Genomic DNA, 14,955 nt, shown 5'->3' on the forward strand with positions numbered 1-14,955 from the left:
GTGTCTTCTTCAGTGGGTGTCTTTTTTTCAGTCATTTTTTTATGGAAGAAGGGGCCCAGGACGGTCCCTCCAAGGCCCCGCCAGGGCCCGGCCTAGGGGCTGGGGTGCGGAGGCGGGGGCGCAGGCTGGTGCCTCGACTTCTTCGGTGCCCCCCTCCGTGGCCGCCCTCGGGGCGTGTTTCGGGGGCTATAGCCGCCTGGAATTCGGGGCGAAAAGCTCAGCGCAGCTGAGGCGATTCCCTGGGAGGTCCAGAGACGTGGTGGTCCAGGTCCCAGGCCCCGCCGCAATGAGTTTGTAGATCATTTTAGGCAGTATTGACATCATGACATCTTCCAATCCATGAACACGGGATGTCCTTCCATTTAATTAGGTCTTTAATTTCTTTCAGTGATGTTTTGTAGTTTTCAGTATACAAGTTTTTCACTTTCTTGGTTAAATTTATTCTTGGGTATTTTATTCTTTTAGATGCTGATGTAAATGGAATTGTTTTCTTGATTTCCTTTCAGACTGTTCACTGCTGGTGTATAGAAACCCAACTGATTTCTGCATGGTTATCTTGTGTCATGCAACTTTGATGAATTCATTTATTAGTTCTAGTAGTCTTCTTGTGGATTCTTTGGGATATTCTATATATAGGATTATATCATCTGCAAATAGGGATAATTTTGCTTCTTTCCAATTTGAATGCCTCCCGTTTCTTTCTCCAGTTGCTTTGGCTAGAACTTGCAGTACAATGCTGAATACCAGTGGTGACAGCAGGCATCCTTATCTTGTTCCCAATTTTACAGAGAAAGCATTCAGCTTTTCACCACTTGACCTGGACCCGCCCGCGGGCCAGGCCAATACGACAGGACATCTCCCGGCCAACCAAGCTCGGGGATCTAGAAACAAAGCAAACGACACAGAGACGGGGACAAGAGACACGAAGAATGGAGGCAAGACAGGATTCTGATCAAGTCTCGTTTATTGGGGGTAGAACATGGGAATATATACTGAGGGAAGGGAACGTGTCCACAGGTGATAGGCTAGTCTCGCAGGTGACAGGCGTCCAAGGAGGGGATTGGCTGAAAGTTGGCGCCGTGTCTGCAGAGTTTCGCGCCTTGCGCATGCGTGCTGCTGTGATTACCAGAGTTGTGGCGGGAAGGGGAGAACAAAGGAGAAGAAAATGGCGGGGCAGGGTTGTGAAATCCGCCATGTTGTTGGAGGTTGTAAACAGACCTCACAGCGGGTGGCTCCCCACAACCACTGAGTATGATATATGTTGTGGGTTTTTCATGATCCCTTTGTCATGTTAAGAAAGTGTCCGTAGTGTGAGATGGTTAAGGGGACATTTGGAAAATTGAATTATTTTGAAATGGACCATGGGCTCACAAATGGCACCAAGTAGTTTTCCGAAATCAAACTCATCTCTGTCAAGGTTCCTGCAGGAGCTAGAATTTCACTTGAACACAGATCAACCAAAGAGGCTTTAGCAAAGGGACTGTTTTTTTTCTTTTTAAGGTTTCTTTTAATTTATTTCTCTCCCCTTCCCCCCCACCCCGTTGTCTGCTCTCTGTGTCCATTCGCTGTGTGTTCTGTGTCCTCTTGTATTCTTGTCAGTGGGACTGGGAATCTGTGTTTCTGTTTGTTGTGTCATCTTGCTGTGTCAGCTCTCCGTGTGTGTGGTGCCATTCCTGGGCAGGCTGCACTTTTTTTCACGCTGGGCGACTCTCCTTAGGGGTGCACTCCTTGCGCATGGGGCTCCCCTACGCGGGGGACACCCCTGTGTGGCATGGCACTCCTTGTGCGCATCAGCACTGCGCGTGGGCCAGCTCACCACACAGGTCAGGAGGCCCTGGGTTTGAACCCTGGACCTCGCATGTGGTAGATGGACGCTCTATCCGTTGAGCCAAATCTGCTCCCCCAAAGGGACTGTTTATGGAGTAGTGGGCAGCAGCAAAGGAGCCAGTGAGGGGTGGGAAGACAACCCAGGGACAGGAGGATGCTGGCCATAGCCCTGGTCCTGCAGGTGAAAGGAAGGAAATGGTATTCCTGGAGTGCTGGGAGAGCTGGAGGCAGAGGAGGGGCTGCCAGTGGGAATCATAGCCATGGAGGGCCACAGTATCTGCCAGAGCTGCCGCCAGGCCAAGGGGGAGGACATGCCCTGGCCTCGCTCTGGCTGGTGCCTTCCACTGGAGGGCAGGGAGCTCAGATGTTGCCAGTGAAGGGATCAATCTCCTGGGGCCATAGGGCAGAGAAATAGGGAGAAGGAGTCCGAAAGTGGAGAGGGCCGACAGAATAATCAGAGAATTTAGAATTCAAACCTATATCCTCTCATTTTTCTGTATGGGTAATTAAAAAAAAAAAAAAATATATATATATATATAGGGGTTTCTTAATAAAGTCACAGTTATGTGGGATATATTTAAGGTATTATCATAAAGTAATGAGAATTTTTTTAACAAAAATACTTATACATCCTAATGACTGTTCTGATCTCAGCAGTCACCTTGGGAGGCTCTGCACTTATTTGTGTGTAAAGTCCTACTCTTCAGAATATTTTGGTTCCTTCTCTTCTGGAACTGCCCTCCGAGTCACCTGTTGTGTTTTTTTTTTTTTAAATCTCAGGGAAATGCAAATCTTCCTCTCAATTTTTGCAGGAGCCAGACGGCCAGGAAAACACTCCAGAGTTCCCAGGACAGAACACTAAAAAGAGCACTGGCTTGGGAGTCAGTGGGATTAGCTATGACCTTGAGCAAATTAACATCCCTCTCTCAGGCTTGGTTTCCTTACTTGTACCATGGAAGAGATATTCTCTGAGTTCCCTGCCAGTTTCAATAGTCAGTGATTCTTTCAGAAACAAGGCTGGTTAATATGGCAGATGGGGTTGTTTGGGGTCAAAAGCAAAGAAGTATAACGTAGTGCAACCAGTTTCCCTGTGCGGTTGTCAGTGGACTCAAAACGTTTCGGGGGGAGCAGATGTAGCTCAGCGGTTGAGTGCCTGCCTCCCATGTACAAGGTCCTAGGTTCAATCCCTGAAAAAACAAACAAAAAAATGTTTTGAGTAACCACAGCATTCTTGAAATACCACTGTGTTTCCGGTGTTCCCAAGCAAAGAGGGCGGCGCCCACCAGGATGGTGGCGTTGGATGTTGCTAAATGCACGTGTCTCACTTCTTTGGAGCCCCATCCCAGGTCTCTGGTGTTGTGTGTTAGCTGAGACACAAGTAACATATCTAGGAGATGCTGCTAAGCATGTAAACTGATACACCTTTTTTTTTTTGAAGAGTATTTTTAATTCAAACCTATATAAAAGCTACATGAATGGTACAATGAATATCCATATATCTTTCTCTTAAGTTCACCAATTGACATTTTTCCTTGTTTCCTGTCTCTATGTATTGATGTTATAATGATTATTTTTGCTGAATCATTCGAGAGAAAATTGCAGATACCGTAACACTTCACCCCTAAATACTTCCGCATGTATGGACATTCACCTACATAACCACAATACAATAACCGAATTCAGGAAATTTAACATCGATATAATATTTTCTAATATGGAAGTCCATATATAAATTTTATCAATTGCCCCATCATTTCCTTTAGAACAAAGTCTTCCCCTCCAACACACATCATTTAGGCTTCAATCATTGATAATCCCACATGGCATTTGGTTGATTTAATTGTCCTATCTATTTTGTTTTTTCAATCTGGAAGTTTCTTACCCTTTGTTGTCCTTCAGGACACTGATATTTTTGAGCTTACGGGCCAGTTGTTTTGTAGAAGTGCCCTGCCATCGGGGTTTGTCTGTTGATGTTTCCTCATGATTAGATTCAGGTTATAGATTTTGCGGGCAGGCACGTCACAGAAGGCACATGATGAGGATGTTCATTTTGATCACTCAGTTAAGGGGGAGATTGCCAAGTGTCTCCCTCGTAGGTTTGCCGTGGTTTCGCCTTGGAGTTAACAAGCAAACCCGAGTTTTCAAGAACGAGGTCCGGGTTGGGGCGAGTTTATTTCCCAGGCACACTTTAAAGGGGGGCGGCAGCCTGCCTTGGTCTTGGCGTGCTCTCAGGCCGGGGAGTTCTGGCTTTGGGCTGCGCAGCACACAGCAGCTCTCTGTCTTTCCTCACGAGGACAAAGAATTCCGCGCATGAGTCTTGTCACGGGGCCGAGAATGCCATGTGCTGTTTACCAGCCTGCGAATCACTCTGTGGCTCCGGCAGCCGCAAATTCTTCCCAGGCCGAAGGCTCCCGGCTGAGGCGCTGCCACGGGCCACGGCAAATGTGTGGGAAACACTCTGCTGAGGAGGGCGTTTCATTTCCCTTGGAAAGCTCTGTTATTTTCCACCACAAGCTTGAGGCCTGGCCCTAGCGGAAAGCTTCCCCGCAGTGGGGCCAGGGGTCGGGAGGGGTTAGGATTGGAAAGCCCTTCTCTTTGGCCAGGGTCCTCTGGTCCACAGAGCGCTTATCTCATGGTTCTCGGCTCCACCCTGGCGGGGGGGTACCACCACCCCATCAGTACAGGTGAGAAAGGTGAAACTCGGAGGAGGGGCCAAAGGGCAGGGCAAAGGTGGCCCTGCCAGGGCCAATCCAAGTATTTTAATGAAAAACAATTTTTCTTTTCCTTTCTGGCATTGCCATTGCTACTTTCCCGAGGAAGATAGCAATATTTTTCTGGGGAGGTTTAAGGAAATGAAAGGTTCTCTTTTGAAATTTGTTGGGCCTTGATCTTTTTTTTTTTTTATGCTTAACATATTGAGGAGCCTCCATTTATTTATTTTCTATCTTTTAGAGCAGTTACACAATTACAGAAGAGTTGTACAGAAAGTAGAGTACGTACCCCCTCCTCCCACAGTTTACCCTATTATTAACATTTTGCATTAGTGTGATACATTTGCTATTAACTGATGACCCAATACTATTAACTAAATTATATTATTAAAGTCCATAGTTTACAATAGAATTCATTCTTTGTATTGTATAGTTCTGTGTTTTTTTTTTTTTGAAAGATTTATTTTATTTCTCTCCCCTCCCCCCCCCAGTTGTCTGTTCTCTGTGTCTATTTGCTGCGTGTTCTTCTTTGTCCGCTTCTGTTGTTGTCAGTGGCACAGGAATCTGTGTTTCTTTTTGTTGCGTCATCTTGCCGCATCAGTTCTCTGTGTGTGCGGCACCGTTCTTGGGCAGGCTGCACTTTCTTTCACGCTGGTGACTTTCCTTACGGGGCGCACTCCTTGCGTGTGGGGCTCCCCTTTGTGGCGGGCACCCTTGCGTGACCCGGCACTCCTTGCGCGCATCAGCACTGCGCGTGGGTCAGCTGCACATGGGTCAAGGAAGCCCGGGGTTTGAACCACGGACCTCCCATGTGGTAGACGGACGCCCTAACCACTGGGCCAAGTCCACTTCCCTCTATGTGTTTTTTTTTTTTTTTTTCTTTCTACATTTTATTATTTCACCTCTATGTGTTTTTAAATTTCCTTATTGTGGGGGCCTTGACCTTTTAACAACATCCCTGAATGTAGTAATTAAACACTTAGTGCAAAGCCCCTTCCTTCAAGGAGCTTAGACTCTAGAAGGGAAGGAATAATAACAGCTCTCAGTTCTGCTGCTTCCTTGCTGTGTCCTCTTGGGCAAGGTATTGAACCTCTCTGTGCCTCAGTTTCCATATCTATAAAATAAAGATGAAGGGATACCTCCCTCATAGGGTCATTGTGAGGAAGTTAACCTAGAGAATGTGCTTGGCCTATTGTAAACACCATCAGCTTTTTCTACTGCATACTTTCTGTTAGGCATTGTGGCTGCATTTATCTCTTTTGAGTTCTACAACAACCCCACGAGTTGGTTATTTTCCACATTTAACAGACAAAGAAACAAGAGGTTCAGAGAGGTTAAACAGATGTTCAGGGTCACAGAGCTAGTAAATGCCAGAGTCAGGATTCAAGCTCAGGCCTGGTCTCATACAAAAGCCGGTGCTTTTAACAACTCACAGCATTACATTTGCTCTGATACTAGGAAGTACGTGTTAATAACAGCGACCAACTAAAGAGCAACGGGGTGTGGGTAGGGGAGAAGGATAGTTGTGGTTGGGGCTCAAAGGTGACTTATTGGAGCAGATGGCATGTCCCCTCCCTGACGATAAAGAAACTATAATTGTCTGCACTATAGTTAGCCCACCCACTGGTCCCCCGCCACCCTGCCCGGGCAACCTGGAGGCCCCCGACTGCCCCAGCGACCCGACAGGCTGCCCCGCGGCTGTGGGAATGCACGCCGGGCCTGGCTTCTCTGGCCGGCTGGGTCCCTGGGGGGGCTGAGGGCCTGGGAATGGGCCGACGCTCCAGAGGGGGGTTGGGGCTGAACTTGGAGTTGATCTTCAATGAGGACCGAGTCTCCCCTCTTATCCTTTCACCTGACGACGCTGCTCGGCTCCTGGGGCGAGGCAGATTCCAGCCCGGCTGGAGAACTTGGCGGTGGGAGCAGGGACCGGACCTTCCCGCTTCCTGGGGTTTGGCAGAAGCCCCCGCCTCCCTCCAAAGGGAGGGAGCCCCGGCCTCCATGAGTTCGGGCCATTCGCTTTCCTCCCCTGTCTGGAGATGGCAGGGTCGCGGTGGGAGAAGGAAGCAAATAGAAATCTAAGGAGGAAAACAGGAGAAAAAGCCCCGGGTGGGGCAGAGGCAGGAGCGGGGCTTCCCGGGACCAGAAGAGAGAAGACTGCAGGGAGAGGAGCCAAGACTTAGGGCGAGGGGAGGGAACCCAAAAGGGCTTGGAGAGGGGAGGAAAGAAAGAGAGAGAGGACCCCAGGGAGCAGGGGCGGGCCCAGCGGGGGGCTTGGGCGCGGGAGGCTCCAGCCCGCCCCCAGCTCCTTAAGTCCCTCCCGGCGCCCCAAGTAAACTTACACTCCAAGTGCAGTAGCACGCTTGCAACTTCGAGGTAAGCTCCCCGCGCCAACCTGCAACCCGCTGACACCCTTAAGCCCCGCCCACGGCCCGCCGGGGCCGCCAGGCTCGGGGAGAGAGCCAGCCCGCCACGGGGGCCAATCGGCAGGCCGCATCTGGGTCCCGTGACCTCTTGCCAGGCAGATTTAGATCCACTTCCGGGCTGCTGCGAGCCACGTGCGTGCGGTGGCCCGGGCTGGGTGCGGGTAGTAGAGATCTAGGAAAGGGGGTCCCCGCAGAAGGAAGGTCGTGGGGAGGGGGTCGTCGGGAAGTTGCCCCCCTCCCCAGGTTCACATCTCCTTCCCCTGGTGGGCCCCCACGCCCTAAATGGTGCACGCTTTTCACTTTGCCCAAACGATCCTCAAATGCCAGCTTGGGATGCTGAGAAACTCACGTGCTGGAGGGGGCCAGCGTCACGTCTGTTAAAACTTTTGGGTGTTTTCATTTAAAAAGAAGATTTTGTGGACCCAGACCGACCGGTCCTGTGTGTGTGGTTATTTCGGGCAAAGCAGCAGGCTAGCCCCGGGGTTTTGGGGGACTGGAGGGCTTTTGAACAAATGGGTAGATGCCCGCCTGGCATCTCACCCTGGAGGCTAGCACAGCGGTGAGCTAGAGTTGGCCCCAGCTAGACGGAGCGGTAGCCACACCTGGCAGCAGCAACTGCGGCATTCCTCCTACCTGGGGCCGGGGGTGGGGGTGGGGGGCTTGCCTTAAGTGTTCCCCCACTCCGGCCCCAGGCAAAGACGAAGGCTTTGGACAGCCTCGAGTCTTTCAGCCAGCGCAGCGTGGCCCGGCTGTCTGCGTTTTACCTGCCGCCTGCCGGCATCTCCTTGAGAGGGCACGGCGAGGGCGGGCCTCCCTCGCGTCTGCAGGGGACAGGCAGTGAGGAGGGCTGGCATGCGAGCCGGCAAGAGGACTGCACGCTGGGCTCGCAGCTTGAATTTCAAGGGGGCCCTTCAGGCAGATAAGGAAGTCAGGTGAGAGAGTGGAGGCAGCCCTCCTGGACTGTGGAGGGTCTAAACTCCTCGGAAATGAATTCTAGGAATTTAGCTGTGGGAGGGAGGCATAGGATGGAGAGTGCTAGGTGAGGACGCCAGTGCCACCTGCAGACACGGATAATGGCCGGTGGTTGCCTACAAAGCTGAACAGACTGTGGAGATTTGCTCGGAGGCCTGGCAGGATGGGGTGACCTAACTCCTCTATTTGAACACCGTGATTTTCCAAAAATTACTTGTCTCTTGAATCATATCTTCGAGACAAATTAATACTTTGAGCCAAGGACTTTTTTTTTTTTTTTTAAACCGAGCTGCAGTCCTCTTATGGAGGAAAACCACTCCCTCTAAATGCTGCTTTTGGTGCTTGCCCTTTATTTGATATAATTATTACCCCCAAAAAATGGAAAATTACATATACCTAATTATCAAAAGGAAATAAACTCCTGGGATTCATAGTTTTTTTGCCCCTGGATGGGGACTCTAGACCTTATCCAGCAACCTAGGTAAAAAGCCTGCCCTGAATGTTCTGGAAACACCCACTTTCGGTGTTTTATGATTTCCAGAGGGGAAATGGTTGGATCCTGTGTGTCTGCCGAAGTGCGCTTGCCATGTTCTTGTTATGTAATAATTAGGGCTTTTTTGCTGGCAGAAATAAGTACAGGAAAAAGCATGAGGAGTACACGGGTGTCTCCCCCGCTCGTTCTTCTCTGACATGGATTAGACTGACCTTTGTTGTGTATTTGTAGGCATTTGGCTAGCTCTCGATAAGGAGATTTACAAGACAGAAATGTGTTTTTGTCACAGTTTGAACCCAGTGTAGTAGGGAAGGCAAGGGGTCGCGGTGGCCCTGAGCACTGCCTATCTCAGCCTCACTCTGCCCCAGCCAAGGCCCAGGGAGGCTTGTACTTTTCCCTCTGGTGCCCCTGCTTTTGACTCTCTCGCCATTGTCAGCCTCTGCAGCCTCAAGCTGGCTTCTGTGGCCACACTGACCTCTTTCCAGCGCTCTTTACATATCCTGCTCTCTCCAGGCCCCTGGCCTTTGCACCAGCTCCTCTTCCCTATCCTTCAGGTTTCAGCTGAGGGGACGTTTCCTCCTGGAAGCCTTCCCTGATACCCCCACCCTCCTCCCTGCCTGAACGCTCATGTTGTTCTGTACTTTCTGTTCTCAGCACTATTCATATTTAAGTATCAGTTTCCACTTGCTAGTCTGTCTGCCTCCCCCATCAGACAGCCCCGTGAGGGAGGAACGCAGTCTTCTGGTCCAGCATTATATCCGGGGCACACGCCAGAAACTTGATAAGCCTTCCTGTCACTTATCTTATCATTTAAACTTGACCTCAGCATGCATGCTCCATTTTCCCTTCTATCCATTACCTTGTAGTTCCCTGGTCTCCAAGGCATTTGTCTATGATAGGGGTGGTGGGGGGAACGAAACATAAAACCAAAAACCGAAGCAAATAAGCAGCAAACATCAGAACTGATTTGCTAATAAGTTATTGCTGAAATTTTGCAAATCGGCCCTTTGTCTTGGTCTGTTAATATGTCTGAGTTCAGCTACAACCAAGGATGAAAAGTCAGTCAGCCAAACTCTTCAAACCCGCAGCTTTCCAGCTTCCCCTAGGCCTGCCTTTTTGGGGTGAGACAGCAGAAGCTTGGAGCCAAAAGAGGAAAGGGTGTGAGGTCAGAGAAAGGTAGGGTGGTGGCGGAGGTGGAGGGGATGCTGTGGGGAAGCAATCCCAGGGGTTTGGTGGGGGTTGAAGGTGGGTTGGGTGGGCTCTGAGATGCGCCCCCCCCCCCCCCCCCCCGCAAATTCAGCAGAGATTTGATGGCCAAGAATAGAAGTTGAGAAAAAGGGAGGAGGAAGGAAGAACTGCCCCAAATCTGATCAGTTTGGTCAGTACCTGCTGGTGGGCTTCTGAAATGTCACTCATTGCTTAAGTCCAAGCAGTGTGGCTTTTTTTTTCTGTCATATTCCTTTTGTTATTCCTTACAATTATTGTTGCATTAAAAAACAACAAATCAATTTCATTGGTACATGTTTATAAAGCATATAATCTAGCCAAAGTGTACGATCAGTGGTATCTGGGATAATCACATAGTTGTGCATTCATCAATTCAATCATTATTAGAGGATTTTCATTATTTCAATAATAATAATAAACAAAAACAGACAAAAACCCAATCTCTCTATGCTTTCCCTGGCATATATAGCTGCCATCCTGTTCTAATTTATTAGTATTTATATTTTGTATGGATGGAGTCAAGCAATATGTAGTACATATGTCTAGTTTCTTTCCCTTAGTATATTTCCTTTTTAAAAATTTTTTTACCCTTACTGGGGGATTTTTAATATATTATTATATACTACTGCCCATAGTTTGCTTTGGTTGTATTTTTGCCTGATCGTAACATCTTGTAATATTAACATACGTTTGTTCAGTTTCAAAGAAAAATGATCTTATGTATGCAATCTCATCCATATTCATATTTCACATGAGCTTTCACTATGCTATACAGTTCCAAGAACTGTGGCTTTTGAGCGTTCTCTTACCAACTGATTATTTTTGTTTTGAATTAATGTAAAAAAAAATCCATCTTTTTAATGGGATTCTGATTGCTCCCAATCAGGCTTTGTTTTATTAAGAGAATAAAACCAAGCGCCTCCATTTGCTTCTCCCTCTTTCTTTTCCTTCACTTCCTTCCTAATAGCACGTTTGACAAGAAACACCAGCCAGGATGTGGAGAATTATGTTTTCCACCTGCCTGTGAGGTGGGACAGCCTTCTCTTTGTGGCAGCCCACTGCCCACCTCCTGCCCACTGCCCACCACCTTCGTGGAGCCTGGCAGTCAGAGCCACGGTGGCCTTGTTCCCAACACAGACTGTTGCAGAGTGAGACAAAGCCTTTGGATGTTTTGCTGGAAAGCACTTGGCTGTGAAGTGCACTGACAAGTGAGCACAGGAGGGTGTTTGTGGTGTCCGCCCTGTACTGGGCTCACCTTCCCACTCTCCAGAGCTTTTCCAAACCTCCTGGGGGCAGAGCGAGGCTGAGTCTTGGCAAAGGCATCCGTCTTTCTCAGGTTTGGGCAAAGTCTTCCAAGAAAATAGATTTTGAGACGTTGAGATCAGAAGTCTCTTGGAGGCAGGGGGGACAGAATTGTGTTTTAATACGATACAGTAGGTCTGAACAGAGTCCATGTCCAACCATCAAAAGATTATTTTTACGCCGAGGGCGCATTCCCAGCCCCAAAGCCAACCCGTTCAAATCTCAGCTGAGCAGGGGGCTTGCGCTGCTCCTTGTCCACCTAGGGCACATTCCTATGGTGGGAAGGACTTCGGAGCCAAGGGTGAGGTGAAAGCAGTATTGAATCCTGGAGGCGGTGGGTCAGGAATCTCTCAGCTCGTTCTGTCCTTCAAAGCGGGAAAACCAGGAAGTTGAGGTGGTTCCTTAGCTCCGTGGCCAGTTTGGCCAGCAGGGCTTGGCTATTTACAACCCACTGGGATTCTGTAAGTCATTGGAGCAGTTCCGAGCTTCTCACCCTGCCCTGCGTTTCTCATCGTGGAGCTCTCTGCAGCATAGCACGTAGGTGTGGGAGGAACAGGTTCAAACCTGAACTGGATGGTTTGCAAAGCCAGTCTTCCCTCGCAAATACCAACCTCCATCCTGTCAGCCCAGCCCAGCCCCGTAGCACGCGTGTGAACTGTCCTGGCCGAGTCGCTGGCAGAGCTGGGCTCAGGTGGGGCGGCCAGGTGCCTACAGGTGTGGTTGGAAGGCCTCAGGAAAGGCCGCCCCGGCCTGAAATCTCTCCCCTGCTGGCTCCTCAGGGAGGCCTGCACAGAGATTAGGACTCATTCCTTTGTGCTTAGCCTGGCCCTCTCCTGCCCCCTGTAAGTGCAGCTTGGTCTGGGATACAAAATCCCCTTAACCTTCTCCCTTGAAGTTGTCTGTGCACAATTAAACTGTAGGTTTAATCTCTTGGCTAAGCCACAAAATCAGTTCCATTTTTTTTTCACGTTAGGCCTTGCTCGTGCCTCTTCATGTACCCCATTCCCCAGCCTGTTCGGGGTAGACAGGGAGCAAAGCTGGAAGGCAGACGGCCTGGTGTGGGGGGCAGAAGAGAGGGGCGAGGGGAAGCCCAGTGCTGAGGCCCGGCAACCGTTTCCAAGCCCTGGAAGGCCGGGCGGGGCCTTGGTTTGGGGCCGGGAGCACATGAAGGGAGCTGTCCTGTCCTGTCAGCCAAGGTGGAGGAGCACTGTCAGCTTAGCACCGACTCCCAGCCTCTTCCCGTCACTGCCTTCTGCTCACTCTCCCTCCTCGGGCCTCGCTTTCCAGGTGCTGTCCCTCCTCTGTCCTCCCACCCGCTTTTCACTCTCAGCCATCCCGTGGCCCCAGGCAGGAAGGGAAGTCTCACTGGTGGTAGGTACCCGGAGGGGAGCGGGAAGTGCCTAACCAAGAAGGGAGCTGGGCCTCACCCTTTCCCTCTCCCTGCTGGGTTCTCATTTGCTCCAGGGGCCCTGGGAATGGCAGAGGAGCCTCCCAGCTGCAGACACCGCCGGCTTGTGCGGCTGCTGGGGGTGGACACTGGCGTGGTTAGTGAGGGCCCGGCCGATGCTCTGGCCTGCTCTCAGGCCTTGGAACCTTCCACCTTCGCCTCTCTGCAGCCTGGAGGAGATGACCAGGGCCCACCTTTGTCAAGCCCCTGCTTCCGGGCACACTTTATCTCTGGATGCCACTCTTCCAGAGACCTCCCCCGGCCCCCCAGGAAAGATGCTGCCATGAATGCCACTGGAATATAAGCTCCTGAGGGCAAGGAATTTTTAATATATCCCCAGAGTCTAGAGCAGTGTTTGTCCGTAGCAGGAGCTCAATAACTTTTTTTTTTTCAAGGCGGTACCCGGGATTGAACCCAGGACCGCGTACGTGAGAAGCAGGCGCTCCGCTCATCCACTGAGCTATACCTGCTCCCCCTCAAAAAATATTTATTCAGTGTATTCAATAAATGAACCTCTTCTTGTTGAAGTAATCACAGTTGGTAAAGTCCTCTCAACCCCGGTGACCGCTGTACTGGGTAGACAGGTTTAGAACTTTTGTTTCCAAATATTTAATTTTTAATTACACCACACAGAAATTCATTTTCATAAAAAAAATTCAAACAATGCAGATAATGGGGAATTTGTCTTAGCCTGAACCCATTTCCACTCTCCTTAGCACTAATCCTGCCATCGTTTTGGCAGGGATCCTGTAGATTTGCTGTATGCATTGGCACACTTCTCTATATTAACATAGAAGTGTATAGTTTGGTGAATTAAAAAAAAAACAACATAAATAAGATTACACAGTATCGTGTTGCAATTTGCTTCCCCCCAATACATTTTGGGGATGTTTTGTGTTGGTACCTCAGATCTACTTCATTCTTTTTAACTGTTACAAAATATTGCAAGCATAGGTGAAGTATTGTATACTTAACGATTCCTCTATCAGTGGATCTTTAAGCTATTTTCAATGTCTGCGACAGTCCTTGTACATGTCACTTCAAGTATTCACCTGCTACCTGGAGAAGGAATTGCTGCATTGAGGAGAATGCACACGTTAACATTTTCATGGCTTCTTTCAGATCACCCTCTGAAAAAGACTGTATCTTGTCTGGGTGTAAAAGCCTCCTCTTCTCCATACCTTTTTTTTTTTAAAGATTAATTTTATTTATTTCTCCCCTACCTCCATTGCCCCTGTTTCCTGCTCTGTGTCCATTTGCTGTGTGTTCTTCTGTGTCTGCTTGTATTCTCATTAGGTGGCTGTGGGAACCAATCCTGGGACCTTCTGGGGTGGGAGAGAGGCAATTACTCTCTTGCACCATCTCAGCTCCCCTGTTCTGCTATGTCTTCTTATTTTCTCTCCTCTCTGTCTCTTGTCACGTCATCTTGCTGCGCCAGCTCTCGGCAGCAGCCAGCACTCCTGTGCGGGGCGGCTTTTTCCTGCACGGTGCGGCATTCCCATGCAGGGCGGCTCTCCTGCGTGGGGCCGCATTCCTGCATGGGCTGGCACTCTGCGTGGGCCAACTTGCCACGCGGGCCAGCTTGCCCTCACCAGGAGGCCCTGGGCATCAAACCTTAGACCCCCTATATGGTAGATGGGAGCCCAGTTGGTTGAGCCACATCCGTTTCCCTCCATACCCTTATTAATTTTTTGTAATCTCTTCTCTTTTTTTGCAAATCTCTGTCAAAAAGTATCATCTCATTGTTAGAATAAAAAATCCGTTCTTTCTTCATGGCCAGGAAGTTGACAGTGATTCATTTTAGTAGCAGGGTCACATTTAGAGTCCCGATACTCTTTAGTGCTGTCTTAGTTTCCTTGGGCTGCCATAAGGAAATACCACAAACCAGGTGACTTAAAACAACAGAAACGTACCCTCTTCCAGTTCCAGAAGCTGGAAATCTGAAATCAAGGTGTCAGCAGGGCCCTGCTTGCTCTGAATCCTTCCAGCCTTCTCCAGCTCCTGGCGTTTCCTGCAATGCTTGGTGTCCCTTGGTTTGTGACTGCGTCACTCCAGTCTCTGTGGCTTCATCCCTGGGTGTCTCTCCTGTGTCTCTGTGTCCGCATTTTCTTCTCCTTTCTCTTATAAAGACAACAATCTTTGCATTTAGGGCCCATCCTAATTCAGTATGACTTTATTATTATTTTTAAAAATATACCTTTCTTTAAAAAAGATTTATTTATTTATTTCTCTCCCCTTCCCCCCGCTCTCCCCCACCCCAGTTGTCTGTTCTCTGTGTCTATTTGCTGCGTGTTCTTTTGTCTGCTTCTGTTGTTGTCAGCGTCACGGAAATCTGTGTTTCTTTTTGTTGCGTCATCTTGTTGTGTCAGCTCTCCATGTGTGCGGCGCCATTCCTGGGCAGGCTGCACTTTCTTTTGCACTGGGTCCACTTCCCTAAAATATACCTGTTTTAAGAGAGGTTGTGAACTTACAAAACAAGCATGTGCATGTGTGGAATTCCCATACAACACCCTGCCACTAACACACTACCTTGTTGTGGAACATTTGTTACAG

The sequence above is a fragment of the Dasypus novemcinctus genome, chromosome 10, assembly GCF_030445035.2.
Source record: "Dasypus novemcinctus isolate mDasNov1 chromosome 10, mDasNov1.1.hap2, whole genome shotgun sequence".
NCBI classification, from domain to species: domain Eukaryota; kingdom Metazoa; phylum Chordata; class Mammalia; order Cingulata; family Dasypodidae; genus Dasypus; species Dasypus novemcinctus.